Below are 27210 nucleotides of genomic sequence, written 5' to 3'. Positions count from 1 at the left end.
GTGGACTTTGGCAATTTGCTGTTAGCAACTGCTTGAGAATCTACATGGTCACCGGACTCAAGGGCTGCAGCGCTCGATGCTCCTGCTTGCTGCTTTCATCAGGATGTCTGGATATGCACTGTTGCTATGCTGGTTCATTGCTTGGTTTCTGAGTTTGAGAGATCCTTGTTTCCTGTGGTCAAGGCTACAGAGTTAAGGGCACAGAGTTGTTGCCATGAAATTGTGTTGCTGTGCTTTGAAATGCTGCTGGAATTCTGGAACCCAGGTAAGAGCTTTTAATGCCTCCTGAGAGGAAAAGCTCCTGTTCATGCTACAGAAAAATCTTCTATTGACAACAGCTCTTAGTAATGGGCAGTACAGCAAAGCACATGGTAGTTAGAAAAATTGTTACAGTATTCAAGAAAAAAAAGGGCTGCTGGTACAGATAGGGAGAGTTAGAGATGTGTTACAATGTGAAGTTCCTTTCTCCACCCGCCCAAGTGTGACAAGAAAATGTATTTTAAATAATATAAACTGTGGCAGCAATGGATGTCAGAGTGTTTAAAAGCATGTTAATAGTATTTCAGACATGACCACTTTAGCAAGAATTAATAAGAATTTTTTATTTAACTCTTTTTAGACATTGTCTGAAGTGACTGGTTCAAGGCAGAAAACTTCCTTGGAAGATAAGAAGGTAGGTTTTCTTTCACTTTTGAATGAGCTTTTTCCTTTGTTCTCCAGTTTTACTTTTTATTATCCATTACTGCTGCCTTCATGAATATGTGAGGAGCAATGAAATCTATCAGTAATATCAGAATGAAGGAAGTACACAATGGTGTGCGCACAATGCATCTATCGCCAGCTACCACATCCATTGCCATTCCTCTTCAGCATTGTAACTGAACAAAAGTCCTTCTGTGGCTCCCCAGTACTACTAAAAATGTTAATAGTGTTTTACCTTGTAGCTAACTGATTAGTGTTTAGTTTAATATCTAGTTTAATAATGTAAGCATGCTGTAAAATTAAATTGCAGTAGTATTTTGTGGTATGTGGAAAATCATTATGAATATGCTTTGGTATTTATAATGTTAGTCACAAGTTGATTTGATACTAGGAGGAATGTAGAATGTAATGCTCAACAGTGACAGAAGCTACAACAGCCACATCCATGTATATATTCTGTAGCGCTACAAAAGCATTTTGTTTCATGAGGCTGACATTCAGAAATGCGTATCATCTAACTACAATAGACAACATACTTTAACTTCTTTTGACCCACAGCCTTGGCATAAGGTGAGATTTGGCAGCGAAATATTTAATAGATTTCAACAGCAGTGGCTCAGAATACACAAATCAGGCAATTAATCACATTAATCTAATTTGTTCTTACACTTTAACTCTCTGTGGATGCTGGTAAGCCACTAGCTTCTATTGCTGCCTGCCCTTGGCCGCAAGAGCACCATCTACTTGGAATAAAGTTCACTGCAATACTTTCTTCATTTTCATCTCCTTACCTTGTCTTTGACATTATTGCCATCTGTCTTGACTAGATGGATCAATCGAGTGTAGCCTTGGGTGCTATTGTTCGGTTTATGTTTCCCTTACAGAGTGCTTGTGGAGACAATTACAGCTGTTAATGCAGTGGACCGGAGTTTTAAACCTGTTGCATATACTTTTCAGCTCACTGTAAGGTAACCTGTTTGATCAAATCCACATTGACCAGGCAGATGAAAATATCTGTCAAAAACTCAGTTACAGAACTAGATTTGGGGAAAAATAATAGGATGCTGGTGAAAGTTTCCAGGAAGCTAATTCTTGAAGGAGGCACTCTAGAGGTTTCTGCACATATGCCTGCTTACAGCATATTTTTTCCCTGAAAAAAGCTCCCAGACTTGATATTTATAAGCCTACTTATCTAGGTCTATATTTTGCTAAGTTCCAGGAAGTAAAAATGACTTCAGCATATTAGGTTGAAGGGCAACATCCCTGGAAGTTTGTTTTCTTTATAGCAGAAGTTTGCTGGTGTTTGTTGCTGTGGGCTGGGCAAGGAACATGAGTGGCTGCAGCTTTCCACTGTGGCAGAGGTCCCCTCTTCTATATACAAGTTCATAAGGGAAGTGGTAAAACTATAACAAGTGAGGGAGTGACGTCCCAGGACCTCAGAGAAAGGCTGGTGACAGATTTGAGGAGGAAATTCAAGGTCTTGGTTAATGTAAGCCAGTGTGCCCCCCTACTTTGGACAATCTGCCTGTGTTGTGTAGGTGGATCCATTAAGTACATCTCATACACTGGAGGCAGTGTTCACAGAAGAGAATATGCTGCTGGAGATGGGCCAAGTTCTGGTTCCAAGTGTTTATGTGTCTTCTCAGCTTTCATGGTTTCTCTGATGGTTGCTTCTGTATATACAAAATTTGACAAATAATTGCAGTTTGAAGGGCATGCTTAATGGCAGTCCATAAAAATGATTCACAGGCAACTGTAAACTGAACTATTACACTAAAGGATAAAAAGCTTCCTTAATGAGCTGTACAAGACAGTTATTGATGTATTTATGAAAACGTTCCCAAGTACATGCAACCAGGGGAATTCAAAGATAAATATTTAAAGATTGGCTGACAGTTTTTGCATGTAGCAAAACTCCTCTATAAAGCAGTAAATTTTTTAAAAAGTATATATTTGTGTGATTTGTAACAAAAAAGAATCAAAACTTGTATTAAACCCAGATATTTTTCTCTATAATTGTGTTTATTTCTATTCAATGAAGAGATGAAGCATGGAGAAAATGGGCAGAGGAGGTTCAGAATATTAATAAGGTAAACCAACATTATTTTTTCTATTGAAATAATTTATTAGTCTTGTCACAGAACTGTATTTAAGAGGATGAAATCTAACCACAGTTCAGAGTTTGATTAAGTTTCTTTTCATCCTATCATTGTTGTACACAATTAGGTTATTCAAGTGTGATGTTTAAGTGCTCACGTTATGATTCATAACCTTGTTCTTCACACCCCAGTGAGAGGAAAATTTGGTCTATTGTTATGAATCTGATTAATATATGGATCAATGCATGCCCTTTTAATATTTATTATACACATGCATTTTTAGTTTGGATAAATGATTGTCTCGTGTTACTTGTTCTTTGTAGGCATGCTGTGTTATTCTCTGAACAAAACTGTAGAAGCATTTTAAGTACTCAGGGCTGACACTTGATTTGGCATTACCTTGTCAGTTGAGATTATTTTTATTCTTGAATGGTTTAATAATCGATAAGTTTTAAACAACACTATTTTCCTTAGGATTACACCTACTGTGTTGTGCGACTCCTCCTGCCATAAAGAATGAAGATCTGGCTCGTGCTATTAAATCAGCTTTAGAGCTGTTATTAGATGTCCCAATTTCTCAGGTTTATTGCACTGCAAGGGCTATAGATGGAGGCTGGACTAGTGGATATGTTTCCTTGAAAAGGTGGAGAAGGGGTGAATGCGGAAAACAAGTTACAAGTTAGCTGGTCTATGCAAAGCATTGGCAACAGACCTACATGTTGCTCATGGATAAAGCTATTGCTGGTGCTAAAGAGTAGAAGAGTTTCAGTCATGGGTTCTCTTCTCCAGTGTCAAGAATGTTGTGGAGAAGCTGAATTTCAACCCAGGTGATGATGCTTGCCATGTTTTCACTTGTATTGTTCAGCTAAAAGCATTCATTAACTTCACAGATGTCTAGGAAGCATTTAGTAGCCTCCACTATGACATGTGAATCTTTAGAAGTGCAGCATATGTATTGGATTTTAAGTTTTTTTCGAACTTTCTAATGGGATACTAGGATCTGTTGTTTCTTTTTTCCTTGAGATTATTTGACTGCTTTAAATTTTGCCTTTTGTCTGATCCTTCTATTCCACTTGTTCTATTAGGATGCAGTAGTTCTAGTCCACAAGAGTCGTTGTGATAATGGCCTTAGAATGACAGGTGGTTTACTTATAAAGGATTGTTTCCATGGAAAATTAGCATTGGTTGGTTTGTTTCTATGTGGGGAGCGTAAGGGAAGGAGAGTAGGATTAAGAATACCAAACAGATATTTCTGGAAGCACAACGGTACATGTATGTTCTGTATGAATTCTCAAGCTCTGGGTAAATTTTCAGCCTGGCTTTGTATACCATGTATCTGACTCTTAGTATGGAACAGCTTGTGTTAATTATACCTTAAATTTCTCTTGCACCAAATTGACAGTGCTTGAGAGAAAGAAACCCATTGACCAGAGCCATTTTTTTTTTCAAACAGGTTTCTTAAGGCTAGTATAATAATTTGCAAAAACAGTGTTTTTACACCAACAGTCACGTCCTCTCCCTTGCAAGCAGATTATGTTATGCAAATTAGAGTCCAAGTAAGGCTTAATTTCAGTGGATAAACCCTTGTGGCTATTGTGAAAACAGTTATGCACTCAAGGTCTGTATTTGATTTCTTGGTACATATGCACAATTAAAAATCTGAAGATTTTGATTTAAATAGTTTATGGATTATGCATTTCAACTTTGACAGCTTTTACTCATGCCCCTGTTCTGAAGGCACATCTGCACTAATAAACTCTCGCTCGATCTCATTGCTTGGCTGAGATGCCTTTTGATATAAGCTAATGGAGGTGCCTTTGTTTCCATCGCAAGAACTGAAGCATTGTGCAAGCAGGGTATTTCACAGTGACAAGTCCATATGTAGGGAGGGAAGAATTCCTGAATGATTCTCTGAGGTTGTCAAACTGCATTACATTCCTTGTAGTCACTGCTTTGCCTGTTGCCTTTGGAAGATTGTTTCTGTCAGTGCATGAAGGACCCTGCTCTTCAGATACCTAGATAATATTAGACCCTCTTCTGTATTATTTTCAGAAAATACAGTGGGTAATGTAATTTTGTACAGTTTTTAGCAGTTCCAGCTGCACTGTAACGCAAAAAGTACCTGGTCAAGAAGAGCTTATGTTGCCCTGCAGCTACTCAAAATGTTATAGAGCCAATTATACTGGCCCCTCCAAGGTAATCCTTGTTGCCATTCTGCAGGCTGGAGCAATGTGATGTTCACATGGGCAGAGGTAGCCCTGTTAGAGCAGAGTTTACATGACGCCGATACTTCAGAATTCCCAAATCTGTACAGAGTGGGTCTTCCCCTGAGCAGCCCTCAGACAGGTGTGTTTTAGCTGAGGATGCAAAAGCATTGAGATCCACTCATATTTGTGGGGTGCCTAAACTACCTTGGGCAGCTGTGCTGTTAGATGAGAGTGCACACAGACTGTCGTCAGATTTCATCTTCTCTCTGGAAGAGTAGTTACACTGGCAACTATCGTATTGCATGAGATTTTGGTTCCTAGTAACTAACACAGTAGCTAGACCTGATGTGTGGTGTGTAACACTCGATGCATTTCCTTAGATGGCAAACACATGCTGGTGCGAGCAGTTAGGCTATTTGCAATGTAATGGGATGAGTTCATGCCAACAGCAGTGCTATACTAAAAATTTTAAGTAGTGTGGTACCTAAAACTGTTAGATATTAATTATTACATATATTACAACCTAATACTGGCTGTGCAGTGTTACACACAAAATCAGCGTTTTTTCTGGAGAAGTCCAATGAGAGTGAATGTAAATAAACCCCTCTCGCTTACCACCCTTCACATCTTTAGTCTAAGATGCCTTGTTAAACTTTAGTAGTAGACTAATAAGACTGTATAGTTCCTGGAGAATTCTCTTAAAACTGGGACAGTGGGAGTTGGATTAGCTCAAGCTGCTGTTTGTTTGTTTTTGTTTTTTTTTTTTAGAAGAGCATGTATGCAATGTGTGAGTTTTCAAAACCCTCTAACACCCTTTTTCCCCCCTCCTCCTCCTCTCCAGTCTGGGACAGCTGTAACTCCCAAAAGCACGAATGGTGTTTTAAGGTAAGGAGGGACTTGACAATTGCTGACAGATAGCATAACCAGAGCTATCCAGACCTGACCCGCTCTGCAAGCCCTCTGCTGAATGTGCTTGCTCCTTATCACTTATCCTTATCACTGCATGTCATTCTGTATGTTCAGCAAAACAAAGCCTCCTTACTGAAGATCTCAGGATTCATAGTTCTTCTGTTGCTTTTTGTGGAGATTCCTCAAAACGTCAGTTAACAGAGCTGATCAATGAGACCTATGCAGGAAGATTATTAAAAAGATCAATCTGCAGTGACACTAAAGGGTTTTTTTTCTGAAACACTTTGCAGAAACTGCAAAGAATTATTATTTACCAGTATCAGTGTGTGTTGCTAAGTCATTCCTGAAGTACCAGGGTTTGGATGCAGGTGTTCCCATGAGTTCCAGGTGTTCCATGGTGCTTGTTACCAACAGGGGCCAGCTAGTGCTATTAATTATCATAATTATCTGATATAGAGTTCAAAGACTGATGGACATGTCAAAGCTTTTTCTTTCTGTATACTTTTAATCCTTTTAATATTATAATAACTTTATTAGTCTTCCTAGCACATTAATTAATGTAATTCTAATTATTTTGCATGGATTTCTACCACATTTGACATTTGTTTTCAATTTATTATTTGGTAGTTCCATTGTTTTCAGCTGTTCCTGGAGTGGATGGAGTGCATGCCTAGAAAAGACTGCAGAGAGAAAACAGAGCTAAATTCAGACATAGGTTAACTCCAGTAAGCTCAGGAGAGCTAGGCAATGACTGAGTTTTGCCAAGAAATTTGGAAGTTTGAGCAAGAAATCAGAGATGTTCATAGTAGAAAAAGCTACACTCCTTAAATGGAAAGTTAGAGCTTGGAGTGGTGTTCTTGACTGGCTTTCTTTGCTGAAGATGCCGGGGTGGGTTTGCCTCTACAAGGTTTGCTGATGGGAATAGGACAAGCAGTTATGGTATTGGGTGGTTTTTAGTTGTGTGGTTTTTTTTTTTCTTTAATAGAAGTTTGAAAAAAGTTCCCCAAAGAGAAAGACAACTCAAAAGGTAAATATTTTGCTTTGTAATTACTTTTTATTGAGTGAGTTTATCTTGGAGGGGAGTCTAATAGAGGAAAAAAAGAAACCAAGTAGTTTTGCTTTTCTTATTTCATGATCACATCCTCTTGTGCTTTTAAAGTGTTGGTGGCTTTGTTCTCATTAAGAATCACATCTCAAGACAATAGCAACTTGTGGCCGCCTGCTGACGTGGCAGTTTTCATTTTGTCTGTCTTGTCCTGGCATAGGCTGTCCTATGCAGCCTGATTGAACCATGCCAAAGAATGCTCATGCTGCTGCTGACATGCAACATAGAGGCTGTTGAGCTGGGTGTGCATTTGTGGAGCTGTGGTATCATTGCCTAGTTAATATGTTCATCTCCATAATGAAACACTGATGATAAAGTTACAAAGTAGCTCTTGCATTTCTGCATGTGCTGTTACAGCCTGGAGTCTTAAGGAAACACTGATTCAAGTCTATAGGCAAAGTGAAGGGCTGTGAGGGTAGGTTTCTTGTTGTACAAATGCATCTGTTCTTAAACAATTGTCGTGGTTTAGCCGGCAGCTCAGCCCCACACAGCCGCTCGCTCACTCCCCCACCGGTAGATGGGGGAGAGAATCAGAAGGGTAACGCTCGTGGGTTGGGATAAGAACAGTTTAATAATTAAAATTAAAAGAAACAACAACAGAAATGCAATGTAAAGGAGAACAACGAGAGGCGCAAAGCCCCGGGGGAGGGGAAGGGAGTGGGGAGGGGAACGAACCGCCGAATACTGGTCATGGTGTCACATGGTATGGAATGAACCTGCCATTGGCCAGTCGGGGTCAGCTGCCCCCACCATGGCCCTGCCCCTCCCAGCCCCGCCACGCGGCAGAGCGCGGGAAGCTGGAAAGGTAGCCGACCCCCCACAGTGAGGAGAATTAACCCCTTCTCAGCCAAAACCAGCACAACAATGGAAACATGTCAGTGCGCTTTTCAGAGCACCTAGGGATGTGGATGGTGTTGCTCATATGTGGCACATGATCAGAACTGTTGCTTCCTGCTGTAATGACCAGACCGAAAACTTCAAAAGATTTGTAGCTGCAACTTGCTGTGTGTGTTTGCAAGGCCCGTCAGTCTGCTGTTCCCATTTGATTTAGGATGATGAAAGCAGAAGCAAAATAAAACTCACAGTGAAGTGAGTTTGGTTTGATGGGATTATAACTCCCAGTTCTCAAAGGAAGGAGTGATGATGCCTATGGCAAGTGTGATGATATGCTGCTGTCAGATGTCACATGGCAATGGACAGGCACCTTGGCACCAGCTGTAAATATGGGTGGAAGTGTGCAAATGGAGTCTAATTTTCAGCTTTCTGCCTTTGTAGCTGATCAGTTCTGGGCCTTCTGGTTGGATCCACCACAGAGTGGGCGTTGAACATGTATGTCACTGCTTTCCCAAAGGTTAGGACCTCTGCAACTTCAGGTTTTTAGCGTTGCATGATTTTTCACAGGTTCAGCTCAGACTTCTGGTAAGCAAATTGTGTCCTGTGTGTATTTCTAAGTTCTGTGGAGTTTGAGAGACTGGCCAGCTTCACACCGCAAAACAATTCTTGAAAAGGGAAATAATCACATTTTCCCACTTTTAACACCAGATTACTCGGGGTCGTCAGTAAGTTATTCCATTTTGCCCAGGTCTGTAAACAACTGTATGAAGTCACTAGCATGAACAAGTTAAAATGAAATAGTTTAACCTTTTTTTAAAAACCTAATACTTTAATACTTCATTCCTAGTAGCGTAGGGGCTGTGTCCCAGAAACATAATTCAGTTTTACAGCTGGCTGTAGAAGGTCTTCTGGGCCCCCAGTTTTTTTCCAGCTATATCAGTTCTATTAGAGATATTCCCTCCCCCTTAAAACTTCTCCTGTTCCTAAAATACCAGGCTATAAATGCCCCTGCTACATCATGTTGTACACAGGCATTTGCATCTGTGTTTGTGCTGGCATACTGGAGAGAATAATATCCATTGCTGTGAATCTGTGAAAATGCATTGTGGGGGATAACATACAAGCAATTATAGAGAGCATCTTTCAGAATTTCTACAAAGAGAACAACAAAACTGACATCTAGAAATACACTAACAAAATTGTGCAAAGCATTTGCTCAGTAGAGTGAGATTTTATTCCTGGGCACTGAAAAATGATTACAAACAACATGCTTGCTGCTATATTAATAGGTTTTATTTTACTACAGCTCTTAAATCATGTTCTTCAACTTGTTGTGCTTTTGCCATACTAAACCTTACTGTAAGACTTTGCTCATATCTTACTCATGTGCTATCTCTTCTGATAAATTCGCCAGGCAATGAAACAGGATAGAAATGTTAGGGTGGTACTAACAAGAAGATAATGTGCTCTTTTAGTGAGGAGGAATGACATTGTGACTCTTGTGTTTTATCTGATGTCTAGCTGTTGAAATCCTACCAACCAGCTTGTGAAAAATGTATAAAATCTGAAATTCTTGCATGGAATCTGTTAGGGCACTGTCTATTTTTTTTTCCAGATTAACTAATACGTTATATATACTTCTGTGATCTTTATTTTTAACAAATACTTCATACTTAACCAGTGTTTGAAAACTAACAATCAGAATTGGTGTACAAATGAGTGTGAAGCGTGCTATGTAGACACAGCCTTTTTACACTAATGACTGTGTTTAACCTCATTTTCCCTGCTGCAGCACTTAACAGCGATTAACTCCACTCTTACTGTCTTTACAGGGACAGCGTGTGATGGAGTCTTGTTTTCTCTGCAAGGCTAAAAAAAGTTAAGCCATCTTAACTTAGATCACTTAATGATCTAAGATTGTTATTAATGACGGGAGGCTGACCAAAGTTTCTCAACTATGTTGTCTTCTCCTGTATGTCTTGTTTTCCAAACTAAAATCAGTGTGTGTATATATATATTTATGTAATAAACTTTCCCTAAAGGGAATTTTCCAACAGCCACATACGCTGTTGGTGCTATAATGCCTGGCTGTTTTACTTTTTACACACAAACAGAAATCTGGCAAGTGAAACTGAATTTGTTAGATCATCTGATACTCAAATGGAGGATGATTGAAGCAAAACAATTGCAGAAATGTAGCTTAGTAAAACTTGCTTCTCCCGGAGCAATGATTTTTGTCTTTGCATTAGATGACAAAACAGTTTTCTAACTAATGAAACAGCTACCAGTAACATCTTTTAGTTTAAAAAGCTGCCATTATTTACTCATTATTTATGTTAGCTCTTCTGGTGGCTTTCTCTTCCTATTCTGTATTGTAGGTATTTACTCATAGTGCAGTTTTGTGGTTAGGTTGCTGTGTTCTCTGTGCTTGCAACAGTGATCTTCAGTGTTGAGAATTTCAACCATCGTGATATAGTCAGGGTGGGTAATATCAACTATTGAGGTCGCCCAAAAGTTCCCACTATAAATCTTATTTTCTAGTATTTATCTACAGTAGTTTGCTGTACAGGCAAACTGTACAGGTTTGCTGTACAGTTGCCTCTCACCTGCTAATACTTAGAGAGATCCCAGTAAAGTGTCTTGGTTCGGCAAATGAGTTGGGAGTCAAAGTTTTCCGTCTCCTCACTGGCAGACTCTCTTGTTCTTGTCTGAAATTCCTAATTGTTTTCTTTGGACTGCAGCATGTAGAAATGACCATGGGAATAGTTATTCAACTCTGTTTAAACCTTTTAGATGCTATTGATGAACTTTTCACTGCTGGACAGACGGCATTTGAATGACTGTGTTGTAGAGTATCTTCTGCAGAGTCTGTCAGCACTGTTTTGGAAAGCATCTAGACAGCATCATGCATTAGTAGGATAACAACCCTTTCCAGTCAGAGCCATTTCTTCACACCTTAAACAGCTTGGCAATACTAAGAAAGTATCTGACAGTTCAATACGGTCGTGTAATAGAGGCTTTTGTAGTTACATTTCACCCTTTGACTGTTTTCGTCACAAGAGCAATCCCAGCAGCTAGAAATTACAGGAAGCCTCAGAAGAGAATAGAATTAATAAATGAAGGCAATTGACTCTGGAAGTGATCTCTCCTTCAAGGCAAGAGCCATTTGAGAGCAGTGTAGAGGCCTGCCAGCATAGCTGTGTGGAAGGAAGGGTGCTGCCCTGGCTGGTGTACTTGGTCTGCAGGAAAACCACGCTGCAGGGACTGGACACTCATTCTGTGAACCTGCAATGAATGGAGAGCCTGACTCATTTACTCACAAGTCAGACTGCAATCCATTTTACCTCTAAGTACTAAGGGGAATCCTTTATCGTATATTTGTCTTTACCAGTCATCAATGCACAATAAGGAGAGAGCAATAAAAAACATTTATCTACCAGAAAAATACATTAGAAACTCAGACAGACAACTGGGTTAATTTTTACTTTGGCACAAGCATAATTCCTGAACAGGCACTTAATAAATTCAGAAACACCTGAACATGCAGGCTTAATATTTGGTTTTTTTAGAGGTATCCATCTGGCAGGTGCTTTTGAATGCTCAAATGAAAAGTGAATACAGGGCTTTAGAAAGGATAGCTAGGTAATTCATGTAATTAAGATTTCTTTCATTTCACTTACCATATTTATAACTGGCAGTGATTTCCTATTTTGCACTTTTGCTTTAAGAATTGCTTTTAAAACAGCAAGTGTGTGTTCTATAGGGACTTTTTTCTCTGTTTATACTTGCCCTTTAAATGTATAAAGTAGTCTAATGTAAATGACAGCTTTTGGACTTCTGCCTAAATAAACAGCAGTATAAGCTATTTTACTTTTGTTCCTGCAGTCACCACATTTGTTATAGCTCTTTATTTTCTCCACACTAGATTTCTTGGATTTCACTTTTTGGTAGTAGTATTTCTGCGGGTCTGTGGAAGAACACTGATCATTTTTCCCAAATCCTCATTGTTTCTTAGTGCAAGGAGGGGGGGAAAAAGTTCTAATTTTAACAAATTGTAGCCAAAGTTTTTATAAATGACAGTTGCATGTTAATAAGTTAGTATAATTAACTGAAGCCCTGATCCTGTAAAATTACTCTGTGAGTACATTGCTTTGTGGAGATACCATTTATATTAACAGAACTTTTCTGGTTGTGTGAATTTAAGCACACACGGATTTCTGGAGGATCGGGATCAATGTTTTTAGGTGCTGCACTTTGATATGTTAATTAATTCATTAGAGACATTAATATGGACATTAATAGAGACATTAAAGTGGAGGGAATTTTATATGCATGTTCTTAATCCTGCACTGGGCATGCTTTATCGATGTACACGTGTACTTTTCCCTGTGGACCTCGAGGAGTTTTGGATGCTCCGAAGATGTGATGCTGGAGTCAGTGTGTGCACGAAGGTTATCCCCCTCCAGGGGGCATGTAGTTGAGCATGAATCTCACGTGGTGGGGAGATATGATCAGCGTGTCTGAACACTCATCTGTCATACAACTCTCAATTCCAGTGAGATAAGACTAGTGACTTGAAAATCAGTTGTGTCTACAAAAAATTTATCGTGCACTCAAAGGCAAAGCAGGTCCTTCAGCTGTAGCCGAATCACAGCAGCCACAGGGCTGAAGCTGCTGACTAATACATGACACGACTGCTGCCAAGACTGTTCTGAATCATTTACGGAGGTCGCGGATGACTCAAAACAGCACATGTTGCACATTAGTGCCCAGAGGCGATTGCTGTTTACATCATGACAATGTCAATTATTACCTACAACAATCCTGCAAGGAGTAAAATGGCACTGACAAAGATGCTATTATTTGGCCATTTCTTTCCTTAGTCCTGTGATAATGCTGGAGCCTGACTGCTTCTCCAGTGATGCTTTTAAGGCCATGATGTCTTGTAACTAGGGTGTGTTGAAAACTGCAGCTTCTCCCGCCTGCATGTACATGTGTCCGCATGGGGAAATGTGCTGTTTGAAGAGAAGCTCCCACCACTCTGTGACTTTTCAGATCAAGCAACATTGTAATTCTGCCAGAGAAGCTAAATAGATCATTGCAATGGAATAGCCAAATCAGGGTTTGACAGAGAGAGGGTGAGTGCACAGGGGAGGAAGTTTTAGCAGCTGTAAATGGGCTTACGCACTGCTGCCACTGGGTTTTGTGCTGCATTACTGGCTGTGACTCTGTTTTATGTACAAATGCTTGTTCCTTTGAAGCTGGTCTTTACATCAGCCCTGTTCCTCAGAGGTGTCTCTGAATTTCCACAACCGCCGCTAATTGGTGCCCCTTTGGCACTGCTTACAGGAGCAGCAGGAAGGCAGCCGGTGCAGCCAGGCCATTCCTTCAGGCTGCCCTTTGGGAGGGCTGGCAGGGGCTCTGCCTGCTGCTGTTTGTTCAGCCCAGAAAGACTTTCTCTCCAGCAGGCCAGTAATCTGGCGCAGCTTTAGGACTAAATTTGTTTAAGGGATACAAAAAGAAGGAAGAAAAAAGCTGACAGCTTTATTTCTTGATTGGTTTCTTATTTAGAGCATGTACTAATGATGTATTTAACAGAAAATCTGGAGCAGGACTGAGTTCATTTAATAGTTGTTTCTGTAGTGCTGGTGAAGATTACTTTTTTCCCCACATGCATCCCATCTTGCCTCTAGGGAGAGCTAGTATAACTTTTTCTGTGATTTTCCGTTTGGAAAAAAATATGTTGTTGAAGCATAACTTCTCTTAATTAATTTCTCCCTTTCAGTAGTAGGTTGTCAACTTAAGAAAAATTGCAAGAATCTGATGATGAAGTGGAAACATTTTGTTTGATCAGTTTCAGAATAGCAGATTTGGGGAATTTATTCCAAGACAATCTTGTTGCGTACATTTATGGTCAAATGGAGTGGAAATCAAAATGAATTTCCTTGAAGAGTTTTTTTTTAATATCATAGGAAATGTTCTTTGAATTGTAACAAATCTGCAGCATTAAAAAAATTGCAGACTATTCTGTAAATTGCAGGGTTTTTTTTAGAGTTCTTACTAGTAACAGGGATGAATTTTACAAACCAACCACCCCCCCGCCCAGTAAAATACAGATTTTGGTTTCTTTCTTTGACCTCTTGGCTTCCCGTTCCAGAATGAAGGCAGGTATAAAGCAAATACGAGGGATTAGTGGACTAATCTTAAACAGGAATTTTATTGTGGGCTTGGGGATAAGCTATCTGTTGATGGGCCATGATCAGCCAAATTGTGCTGCTTGTTGGAAAAGGGAATGTTTATGCAGTGCTCTGCGGGACAAAATTCACTAAGCTCACTGACAGCCTTAAGTGAATTTGTGTGTGGAACTCTGCTCCACAAAAAAACTGGTGTCAATCACATGAATTGCTTCTGCAACAAAATGTTCCTTGTTGATAGTGCCATTTAGAAGTGGCAAAGGAAGTTTTTGTCCTTCTAAGTGATTAGGGCTGAAAACCTAATTATAACGTGTTATAACATCAAGTGATGCATTCCCACAGCTATCACTCCCTTTGAACATGTAATTGGCTGCAGAAGCAGTCACAGTTCCTGTTGTAATAGAAAATAGCAACATGCTCTTAGAACCTTGGTGAAAGAAATTTGAGACGGCATTCTGTAGCAAACCTGCTTACTGACCTCAGGAAGGTTTTTGATGCTGAGCTAAGGCAGAACGCACTTTCAAGCACTGTGGTAGAAGAATCGGACACTATTATTATTGTTTTAAATCCAAAATGGACAAGTGAGACCTGCTATTTACCCCTGGTCATCAGCACATGCAATGAGATTACCTTCCCTTTCATCTTGGAATAACCTAGAACTCAGCTCATTTTGTTGTCTCATGAATTTACCCAGGCAACAAATTTATGTTAAACAGTGGCAAAACCTGGTCTATAAAGAAGTCGGCATTCGAGGGTGATTACTGCTAGCATAAGGGGTTACAATGCTTAGATTAATAATTGTCTGATATCTGTTGTGTTAGTTCTATAGGAGAAGCCCAAGTACAGAATACAGGACTATTCTTTTAAGAGGAAGAAATTCAACCGTTTCATTCAGATTTTTAAGTGGGTCAGCCAGAGCACAGATGTTTGATGGAACAGAGATGGTTGATTAATTAAATTGCACAGGAACACTTTCTCTAGCCTTGTTCTTCAAAACAATGCCAAATGCTAATCAGAGGAATTGACTGTTTAGATACTGTCATTGGAGTGATGTATTTCTGATCTGCCATGAAAGAGGAAGAGATTATGACAAGTGCGTGTGTAATTCTGGAACTCTTAGAAAGTTCCCTACTCTATGGCAACTTCTACACAAGTTAGTGTAGTCCTTTTCCCTCCAAAGTTCAGGCCACATCATGGGACAATCTTTGGTTTCATTGGTTGGCAAAATTTCCAGGTTAGTTCTTGGGTTGGAATAGTAGTAGTAAATAATAATAATGGGGAAAAAAATTTGCTCATTTAGTATGCTAATGAGGATTCCTCTCTACATGATCTGCAGCAGCCTGCCTTCTTTCTGCTATGCGACATGCTGCAGGAGCAGAAGCCAGGTTGCAGGTCTGTGCTGTAGTTCTTGTTCTTACATGTTATCTTCTGTTAAATTCCTGAATGAGGATGACAGACTGAATTTTCAGAAAACTTCTTTACAGAAGAAAAACATGCTCTCATGCCTGTGCCGGAGTGATTGTTCATAAATTCAGTTAGTTTATTTGAACAATGGGCTTAAATTACTTGACCCACCTGGCCAGAATGAGCTAGTAATGTTTACATGCAAAATCAATTTAGTTTGGGATGAATACTGTGTGACTTACCGTATGTGCACAGGTAATTGGATTAGTTAAGACTTCTACATTTCTTCCTTAATTGTGTCTGCAAGACAGATCTGCAGATCCCACAAAAAGTCACCTCCATGCAACTTCTAGCTGTAAAAAAGAAATATGAGAAAGATTACAATTTTGTATGTCAGCTTTTACACCAACATAGGAGGCTCAGTCAAGTCCAAGAATCTTGTTTGCTCCTTATGTTCAGAAAGAACATGAATTTAAACTATACACAGATCATAAGCCATGCTGTATGGTCGTGGCACATGACTATATGTATTTTGATTACAATTTTTCAGTTCTTAAGATAGGAAAATTTCTCAGTGTTTTATTTATAAATGGGATCATGGTTACAGACTAGGACATATTTAGTGTAGTTGAATTAGTTTATCAGACCTCAGGAAAAGATGAACTAAGGGAACAGGTATAATCTGTTATTTTTCATTTTAAAATGCTTTGTGGCTTTGATTTTGTGGACAAAAATCACTAAAGATGGATTTCAGCAATCTAAGTTGAGTAAGAGTTAATGAAAAGATTCTGTGTAAAAGCTGAGATTTAAGATACTGATGTAGGGGAATATATACTGTGCCCTTAGCCCTGTGTGCCTCAGAAAGTTGTTCTTATAGATAAACCTGAGGGGGAAAGAATACAGACACTTTACAGAATTTGTGTGATCTGTACCTCTATTACAAGAATCACAGGTACCCACGCTGTGCCCCTTACGATGCAGGGTTTCAGCGTGGAGATTCTTTTTTTCCTTTCACTTGTTGCCTTCAGCATTCATTTTGCCATTCTGAGCACTGAGCTCCTCATCCCACAAACTGGAATAGTCTTTTGAAGTGTTTCCTTTCAAAGCCTTTGGACAAAGTCAGTATTTATTTTCTGTATTGCTTTGTGGGATTTTTTTCCATACCATAATCTGGATTGAAAAAAAAGTCTCTTCTACTTTTTAAAATGTTCCTATTCTGTTTTTTAATGTTTCTAATTTTTATGGACTTGGTAGTGATAGTTAATGGTTGGACTTGATGACCTTAAGGGTCTTTTCCAACCTAAAAGACCCTATGAATCTATTTAAACAGGTGTATGTGACCTGTATAGTTTAATTTGTGTCCCTAATATCAGTGGGGATGTGTGACCCTGAAATACTAACACTTCCATTGAATGTATGTGGATTTAGAAGAATAAGAAGGGAAACAGCCAGTTACTGTGTGCTATGTCAGATGCTTTATTGTCTGGGGTGTGTTAGCATCCAGAAATCATTCTTCCAATCCTACCTAGAGGAGCAAAATATACAACTTATACTTACCATGCCACGTACCATAGGAATATGGGGCAACCTTTACTCCAGAGAGCTGGGTTAGTAACAAGCTTATTCTTAAGAAATCTCTGGCAAATTTTTCCATAGTGTTCGTGAGATACTTGGGTTCTCATTGAAACCCATGGGGTCACTGGAAAGCCTCTGCAAAGATGATTTCTCTTGGCACTGTCCTTACATTTTAATGTTCCTTATCTAGTCACAGATTCTTAGTTATCATGGTCTTGAACCAGGTTGGAATTGGGTATTAGTGATGTGAGACCTTATCTGCTGCATGCAAGTGGCTTTTAGTACTTTTTAATCCTTGGAAATCTTTTAAGGGTATAGATGATCTAGTCAGTTAATGTGAGACCTGGCTATTTATTCATTGAGTTGCTTACCTAGGTTTTGACCATGAATTCTGCCTAATTGATTTATGAAGTCATTAAATGGTTAATTTTAGGCTTGTTTTCCTTTTTATACTACTGTCCATTTCCAGAAGCAATGATATTATGACAGTATTAAAAACTATTAGAGCTGCATCAGGACTATATAAAACTATTAGGAGCATCATTTTACAAAGTATTGTTTCTGCACTTGTAATTTCTGGATAAATTTGCAAATGTTCACATACCTGCTTGAGGCAAGCTCAGTTCAACAGTGAGCCAATGAAGTTATACATTCTTCATTTAAAATTCTTATTTCAGGAGGAAAATGTACTAGAAGTTAAACCAGTGTGCAGCACAAAGGAAACATTTTGAATTAATTAAATGTTTATGTAAAAATGTACTTTCAAAGGATGTTCAGTTTTCTGACAGGAATGGGGGCAGAGACATTCTGACATTAGTAAGTAAGAGGGGGTAAATTATAGGTATTATTTGCACAGGGGGAAATTATTTGAATGCAACCTAATAAGATAGTATGGAGAAATTAAGTGGTAAAAAGATTTTGGTTTAACAGCAAAAACTGCATGCTGAAAATTTGCCTACTAATTTAATTTCACTGCAAGTTCCCTGTGAAACTTTAAGTCTCAGGGGCTCATTTGTCAAATCTTCAGTTAATGTTTCATTAAAAGTAATTTAAACTTGTGGAGAATGTAAGTAAAATTTGCAAGTATACGTTATCTCCCCCCAGCTTCACACTGTCCTGACCCTTCCGGCTAACTTTGGCTGCTGCTCATCAAATATTGAGCAGCTGTTAGTGTAATCGCATTCACTCCACATCTCTATAAAAGATAATCAAGTCTGGGCTTGCCAGGCAGGCCAAGCAAACAAGAGTAACTAAAGAAAAAAAATCAAACCAAAAGTAATAATAAAAAAGGCTGTTGCCAACATATTGGATCCTGAGCTGGGATTAACAAAGTTAACTGTCACTTTTCCTTGTCAATTGTTTCATCCCTCATCCATGCTGTTCAGAAGGCCATAGGGAGGGTGAAAGTTCACTACCAGTTTAGGAGCTGCTGCTCCTGGAATTTATCAAAAAGAAAATATCAATTGGAGCATTTAAAAAGTAAAGATAAACCTAGTTCTTAAAAATCTTTAAGAATATTCAGTAGCCCTAGTTGAGAGGGGTTCAGAGTGAGAGAGACAAAAGTGATGGAGTTGAGAAGACCTGCAGGTGTCTTGTTTTAAGAGCACACCTGTGAGAAGTGTGCATGTACAAGGCTGCTCCTGTCCTGCTCTTTTTATTGTATGCTAAGTTAATGGACATTTAAGAGGAAGAAATTGTTTCCTAACACTATTTCTAAATACTTGGGCTGATGTTTTCTAAGACTTAAGCGTAGGCATAACTTTAATTTTAAAGAACACTGTGCTCCTATATTAATGAAGATACTTCATTTTCTGACTGCGCATGTGACTTGTAAGCTCTTTCAAGAAGGGAAAACCCTGTCAAAGGTCACAAATGGTTTTTGATACTTTTGCACATAAATTGTACTTTGTATATATTTATCCCATTAGAGACAAGCTTTACTGGCACAGTTAGAAACTATTGTACATTATTTTGGTGGTAATGCATTAGCTTAAATATATTTGGCCTGAGTAACAGCAGCTGAACTTAATTACTACATCTGTGATTAGGACTGAAATATGGTGTTTTGTCTGGTTTCACCAGTGTGACTGGGAAAAGTCTTGCCCAGTACGGGTTAGTCCAGTGCATGGCTGCCTTCAAGAAAACTGTCATGCCCACTTAGCATCCATGAATAGCAAATCCATTTTAGCAGGTCCAGAGAAGTAGCTAGTGGTAGTGCTGTGACAATTTCAATTAAAGGTCTGAGAATGGTAATTATGTTTACATACCAGCAGTCTGATTAAATATAAACTAATTATGTGAAAAGCTTAAACTGTGACCTGAATTACTCTTGCTGAATCACAGTTGAATTTCACCCGAGTTTTTGGATACATTTTTGGATCATTACAGAAGCTTTATTTTTTTGTAGATGTGCAGGATATTACCAACATTACTGGGATAATCTGACCTTCCTTTCCCTTTTCCTTACTCTTCCATCCAGCTTCAAGCATAACCTGTAGCTATTTTTGGATTCAGCTCTTCAAAATGATATTTATAAAGCAAGAGGTATTCAGTTCCACTGGTACCAGAAGCTGGGGAATATGAAATTGTTGTGCAGATAATTAATTTTTTGAAGCACATATGAGTTCAGAAGAATTTGCTGTGCTAGCTTTAGAGGGACCCGGGCAGGTGGGATGTAGGCAGTGTCTGTGCCCAGCTGTCCCTGCTGAACCTTCTCAGTGCCCTGAGAAAGAGGGATGGTCTTTGTGGCCTGTTGTACAAGTTGGTCAGTGGAGAAACAGAGTTTCGGACTCTCTCAAAGTCACATGAAGACAACAGCTGAGAGAGGCTCTAAGATATTTTAAGGACCAAGTGCACAACTGGGTACTGTAACCCTAGAGGACATCATCTCCAGAAGAGAGATCAAAATCTATTTAACATAATCTACAGTCTATCCTGTACTGGAGTTCAACTAGTGATCTAGAACAAAGTCTTGAAGACCTACCCAGTGTGTATGGCATCATGATCTGAAACCAATATAAACTGCAATTCTGAACTACTAATACTCAGCAGAATCACAGAATAGTTCAGGTTGGAATGGACCTTGGGTGAAACCGATACCTAGTCACCCTCTCTGTGCGAAGCAGAACTAAATTCAGTGTTGGGTTAGGTTGCTCAAACCCTGAAAGTCCTGTAAACCATATCCTCTCTGCATGCTATTGTGGTTCAATGTTTCCAGTAGGGAACAAAGCCCACTGGGTTTGAATGGAAAAACATCTGCATCAAAGTGTTGTCTGCTTCACATATCCTTCTGATACAATCTAAATCACTCTCAGAGCCTGAACCACGAGCCTGATTGTAGAATCCCATGATCCTTTCATGGAACTTCAATATCAAGATTGAAATACATAGAAAAACTGAGCTGTTCATCCAACACTGAACATCATTGCAGAAATTCAGATTTGCAAATTGTGTGTCTATTTTCATGATCTTAAAAATGTGTAGAAACGTGGCAACAAAGGAACAATTAAATTCAGTTAGAACTGACTAATGTTATAAATGATTGCTCTTATGGTTAAAGGATGGCAATGCCTCCAGTTCTAAAAATTAACATTCTAAATTGATCTGTGAATAGATCTTAGAATAACTCTGATTTTTCCTGTTCCTAGTCCAAAAGGAGCAGAGCCTTAATTACCTGCAGTGGTTTTGTCTCTGTTCTGCAAAGAACTTCTACAAGAGCTGCTCCAACTGGTTGCTTGCTTCCATGAGCTGTACAGACAATTCCCATAACAGAAACAAATCACAGCAAATTATGTTATTTTCTGTTTTCTTCTTTCTCCAGGAATTTATTTCTGGCTTTATTCATTGCCTACGTGGAAAAGAAGACTGGCAGAAACATTCTGCAGATTTTAAATACAACCACATCTCAGTTAATTTTCATAGCTTGTTTCCAACATATGAGTGTTTAAACATCAGTCAAAATACCTCCATATCTTTTCAAGTGTTTTATTAATTCTTTAACCCAAACCTTCTGAATTAGTTCTCTTGTCTCTACTTTTCTCATCAGAATTACTGGGAATTTCTGGACTGCTGGAACAGCATTTATTTGGGGGGGTGGAGAGGGAAAAAGAAATATTTACTTGGTGTTTTAATACATAAAAGATAGCTAGGTTTTGTAAAAACATAAGTAATAAAATTTACTTTTAAAGTAAACTGACCATAATACTCTTGAAACAACTTTATATTTATCCTGGGAATGTGGATTACTGCAGTGGTATTTATAGGGCATAATCTGTTAATTATAGAAATTTATGGGCTTTAAAGCCATTTGGTAGTGAAGTCTTCAATTTCTAGTATTACTGGCAAGCATTTTATATCGTTGCATGGAAGCACGCCTGTTTGTTTTTATGTACTCACTTTTTTTTCGTGGGGGCTAATTTAACGCTATTGGAGGTAATTGAGGTTCAGGAATAGCATATGTAGAATTTTGGCCATGCAGTGCATATTGTGGTTTCTGCTGTGTTAAAGAATTGGCACACATGTATACTCTTTGCAGCCTGAGCTTATTTGACGCTCACATCAAGGCCTTCCAAACCTGAAGTTTAACAAAACCTTTAAACTTCTTTTTTTCTCCCCTGTAGTAGTGCGGTGCAGCAATCAGCCCAGGGAGCCTTTCAGTGCATCTCTGCTTGTGGTGCTTAGAAAAACTGGGGTGCTCAAGTAGCTCCCTGTTCTCCAGTATTGATGCCTTTGTCAACAGGAATTTCACAGGTTTCGAAGTAATGAATAGCATCTTTGGAAGATCCTAGAGATCAGTGAGAATTGTTACATTTTTTCTGGATATCTCTTCACTATTCAGGCAAATAATACAAGGCACTGAAAGGTTTCAGCTAGAGGTGAAAAAGTGCTATTTCATCTTTAAAATCCAGAACTGCTCTGGGCCTTCTCTGCATCTTAATTAAGTCTTCTCCATTTTTTTTCTTTCTGATATGATTACTTTGTTAAGTTCAGACTTCAGCTCTGGAAACTTAACTGTCATGCTGATCTTTAACATCTCCAGAATTAGACATAATCTGTGCTCTACAGTTTTAATTTTTTGACTATTTGTTTGATTTGTTTAAACAGGTGTCTAACCAGGTACAATTCCTGGGGATTTGGGCAAAATGCAACTTTTCCAATTCAAAAGGATTTTGCAAGCTTTTAAATAATTAAAAAACAAACATTGAAACAGCCAAGGAGATTAATTTAAGTAGCAAGAATCTTTTCAACAATTTTCCTAACTGTATGCTGAAAAAAACTAGACTAGTTTTTTAAAACTGGTGGACTAGATTTTAATCATCAGGTCTCAGGAAATTTCTCCATTCCACTTAGTATTAATGTGATAAATATGTGTATATCATACAACAGATTTAGGCCTTGTCAATCTTTAATAAATCAGAACATTGTTTTATGTTACCAAATATTCTGGTCTCATTTTCACTCATGCTTATCAGGAGATTGCTTTGGTGTATAATCAGTACTGACAGGCTCAGAAGCAGCCTTTTAAATTATTTATTGCTTTGGTATCCCTCCCTGTGTTAAAATTTGACCTGCCTGAAAGGATTGGAGACTTATTTGAGGGGAAAAAAACCCAAAGCTCCAATTTTTAGAAAAACAAGGAGGAGAAAAAAAAAAGGGGTTCATTCATGTTGACACTGGAGAAACCAGCAAGTCACATCACTTCACTAGCTTACTGCTCTGGCCTTGTTAGTTCAAACCTGGTTTTCATTCATCCTATTGTTGCTTTTGTGTCAGTTTTGTTTACTTCACCCAAGTGAAGAGTCAAACTTTTTTCTTTTGAGAGCCTGTTTGTATAGCTTGGGGAATGGTCTTGTTCCTGTATCTGTTGTATCCATGATGCTGTTGAAGTCACAAGCAGGGAGGTTTACTGTAGTAGTGGTATTTTTATTAGGAATGGGACTAAAAATGTCTTAGTGTTGGTATTGTCTGTTACCATTTCCTACTTTGGATCAAGTTCTCAAGTTTATGTTATTGTCACTGATAACTCATTGTGATAAAGTGCATGAACCCTTCCTGAATGCTGCCTGGCACTGGAGGTGCTATGTGGTACTGCACAGCTATGTTTCAGTCCAGTTTGTTTTCTGAGGATCAGAGCATAAGCTTCTCTGGGGAAATGTGTATAATATTAATTAGTTTGCCAAACAGGCACTGCATCCATCTCTGGCTATGGTCTGGATAAGGCAAGTAGACAAACTCTCTGCTCTTCTGTCATCACACAGCTCTTTCTAGTACGGCTTATTCTGACCTATTTAAGTGGGGATAAGAATCTCTTCTCAAATTGTTATGTTGCTTTAATATTTTTCTGAACGAGGCTGAAGCAAATTTAACACCCTAAGTCTGAACACAAGAATTTAAATTATTTTTCCACTTTTAGAGTTTAGTCTGGTTGACAGCAGTTTGTTCAGAAGTTCCTAGACCCACTAACACACCTTCTCTTTTATCTGACTTCAAGTGAAAGCAGTTTTGCTCTAGTTCAATATGTTTGAGATGGCGTGACAGCATATGCAGTGCTAAGCTTTGAAAAGTCAGAGCTGGATGTTATCAACCTAGAAATGACAAATCACATCTTGCTGATTAACAGCATTACCTGGAGGAAGGATGGTGACGTGACATTGCACTAGATCTGATCAAGAACCTTAAGGGATCCTATGAATAATGTCTGTACAGGGCAGAAGACAATTCTCCTTTTGATGCAGACAGACATCTGCTTGTTAAAATAAGACTTAGGTCTAGTCAAAGCACTGCCAGTCTAGCCTGTGTTACATTGCAAAGGACACATTAGGGTATTATACCCTACAATCAACACTATTAACTGCAGCACTCATAACCAGTGCTAAGACGCTCCCAGACTGACTACATTAATAAATCATTAAAAAGCTCTGATTAGCTGTGTGTATGCTACAACATGACTGATATCTCATATGATTTCCCAGTAGGGATGACTTGTCACTAAAGAACAGTTTGAGTAAGCCACATTAGTTCTCCTATATCCTTAGTAGCCAATATATAGAGCAAAGATATTTAAATACCTAGTCTAATAATGTGGATGGCATAAATATGGATTTGCATATGTTAATTAGATTATCTTAGGCTGAGTTTGCCTCTTTCTAATGTTTACTTCCAGGGGAGCACGCTTCCTGAGAACTATGTAATCACAACAGCAAATTCTAAGGAATTATTGGGAATACTGACAGGCTTAATGTAATACATGTCACCTTGAGATCTGGACCAAGGACCTTCCTACAAAGTAATATGAGATGATTTGAAATAGCCATAATAATAATTAAAAAACCAAAAAGGAATATTTGAAAAAGAAAAAAGGTAAGTGAACTGAATATTTCTCAGTCACTGCTGGTTCAATTCTGACAGATGAAATTACCTGTGTTATCTCCAACATTTGCATGAGTGGCCAGGTAATATATAGAGGACATACCAAAAATAGAAGAATTAGAGACAAGCAGTTGCAAGAGGAATCATCTCCAGCAGAGAGAAATGAGGAAGAATTATGCTTAAGTTGTTTAGCATTTTCAGACAGAGGTAGGTGTGTGTATATTTAATGAGCTTGTTGCAATGCTATTATTTACAGCTAACCAAGTGATACTGAATGTTTACGTTTATTTGATATCCTTTCTGCATCCAGTAAGGGTGCAGGTCTAATATTTTTACGAGCTCTCTCTGGAGCCGACCAATACAACAGAGCAGACAAGGAATAATTATTGTAGACATACTCCAAACAGTGCATTAAGCATGTTATTACTATGGGATGCCTATAAATAGCATCCCATGACTTGCCTGGAGAGCTCTTGTCTGTACTGAAGAAGAATGGATATGCCACTTAGAGCCTATTATTTAATGAGAAAGGCAATGTTGACACAAACTAAATTGCTTTAAAGCAAGGTCAATCATTTTTCACAAAGAGAAAGCCTTGTGTTTCTACCAGTCAACAGTTCCCACCGGTGACCTGATTAGGCTGACACAGATACAGGGATGGAAGAAATTATTCTGCTATATTTAAATACAGATATACTTCTGGTTTTCAGTTTAGCTGAGCTGAACAAATATTAGCTTGGAATCATCTGAAATGGAAAGATTTCAATAAACTGAATATTTTTTGTGGGTTGAATGAAGAACTATATCCAGCCACGAGTAAATTGAAATTTCAGCTGCCCTTAATAAAAGCAAAAGGCTTGACTCATAAAATGGAAAAAGCTGAAGTCAAGCTCTAATTTGCAAGACAGGTCAGCTTGAAACTGTTTTTCTTTTATTTATTTTGAATAAACTTTCCCTAGAGAAAAATCCTTCAGCCCTATATTTCAAAAATAAGTGCATGTATTTCAGGGGAAAAGCAGAATCTACATTGCTTATTCAGTTCTCAGTCAAAAAATAGTACTGTTGGTGGAGATGAAAGCTAACTCTCTCTGTACTTGTGAGAAAAGTTTAATTTCAGAGCAGAATGTCTCCTCACATAACAAATCACCTGCTCCCTCTTTATTTCAAGTTCCCAGATTTGCCAAGACTGGAGTCTAGCTGGAACTTGAAGTGGAGAAATAAATTGCAAAGTTGGGTGGAGGATAACAATCACCCCTTCTCCTCTGACCTTAGCGCTTACAGGGCTGTTTCTCACTCTTTTTTTTCTCACCCTTGCTGCTGCGCACCGTTTTGCCCTTTCTTAAATACATTTTCCCAGAGCTCCCCAGCATCACTGAGGGGCTGTGGCAGGGCCACTGCGGAACCGGCTGGAACCGGCCCTGGCCAGCACCGGGCAGCCCTGGCCTCTCCTTACAGAGACCCCGCCAGACCCTGGGCACGGGCACATGGGAGTCTCCGCTGAAAAGATGTCATTTGTGAGAAATGATGTGAAGGAAAGAGGGGTGATCACTTGAGCCATGAGGAATTAGTATTTCCAGTGGTGGTGTGAAAGAACATGAACAGCATCAGAAAGAGAAAGCTAAGTAGAAACTTGCTTTGCATTATTAGTTTTGATGCGAGAGCCCGTATGAAATCAGATGATGTGACCCAAAAAAGCTGCTGTTAAAGAGGTCTCTTTAGAGAGAGGTATGTCTCTTTAGAGGAGAGCTATTGTAGGAGAATATTCAGTCTGTTACAGGAATGAGATGGGAGAACACAGAGGATGGAGGACTTGAGGACAGAGGACACCTAAATTATAAATACATTGTACATTAGGCTTTCAACACTGCCACCCCTAATGTCCCCCATCAGGCAAACTGATGAAGTGGACAGGGAGGTGCACAGTCTACAGACTACTTTTTAAAGTAACAAGAATTATGTTCTTCTAGGAAAAAAAAACATTAAGTGAATAGTTTCTCAGTTTTGTGTTGAACAGTTGAGTCTCTTGCACAGCCTACTTAAGTCTGTGTTCTCTGTGGCATCATTAGTTTCTCATGAACCCTGGCCTTGTCCTGTTTTTGTTTCATTTTGTTTTAGCAGACTAACATGTATGAAGGAAATCTGGCAAATATAATGTGATCCAATGCAGACTGACTTGTGTTGTTTCATTAGATCAAATGGATGATGCCCACTTCAACTTTTGTGTGTGCCAAAGCTGAAGCGCTGCAACATTGTTTTATCTGTACAAGTGTTACACACTTACATTTCCAGACTTTTTCAGCAGCAGTGTCTGGCTATTTGGGGATAATGGACAAAGCATTTACAGTAATCGTCCGTTCTCACCATTCACGGGTGCACAAGGAATCGACAAGCACAGTGCATTTTTTCAGAAGGATTTGGACCCTAACAGCCTGACACCAGTGGCTTGGAGCCACATCACTGAAGAATTTCCTGAAGTATTGAAAAACATTTACTGGGGAGCCCATGGTCTGAACATCTCCAGTCTGGTGAAGTAGAAGAAATCGGAAATCCAGTCATGGTAAGAAAAAGTGCTTTCTGTACCTTTATTGTTGTTGCCTTAATTTCTTTACATTAATTATATTGTTTTGATTTCTATTGCTGGGTGCATTGAATATCAACTCTTCTACATTTTTTGGCAAGTCTCTTAATCTGTGGCAAACAATAACCCTCCTATTCTCCCCATATCTTTAACAATTATCATTTGAAAGTCCTTTGCAATGAGGAAGTGAGGGAGAATTTTGGTTTTTTTCCATGTTTTTTTAATAGCTTGAAGA

At 38.8% G+C, this 27210-nt stretch overlaps 1 long non-coding RNA gene across 1 annotated transcript; it reads left to right on the top strand.

The window, feature by feature from the left end:
• Positions 1-26948, top strand: LOC135314059 (uncharacterized). Its single transcript, XR_010373544.1, has 6 exons — positions 1-265; positions 620-673; positions 1587-1670; positions 2744-2792; positions 24192-24388; positions 26513-26948. It is a non-coding gene; the product is annotated as an uncharacterized LOC135314059 (long non-coding RNA).
• Positions 26949-27210: the final 262 nt, after the last annotated feature.

Source organism: Phalacrocorax carbo, chromosome 6 (genome assembly GCF_963921805.1).
Source record: "Phalacrocorax carbo chromosome 6, bPhaCar2.1, whole genome shotgun sequence".
Taxonomy (NCBI): domain Eukaryota; kingdom Metazoa; phylum Chordata; class Aves; order Suliformes; family Phalacrocoracidae; genus Phalacrocorax; species Phalacrocorax carbo.
The sequence above is the reverse complement of the archived record's forward strand: the minus strand, read 5'-3'. Positions and strand labels throughout refer to the sequence as shown.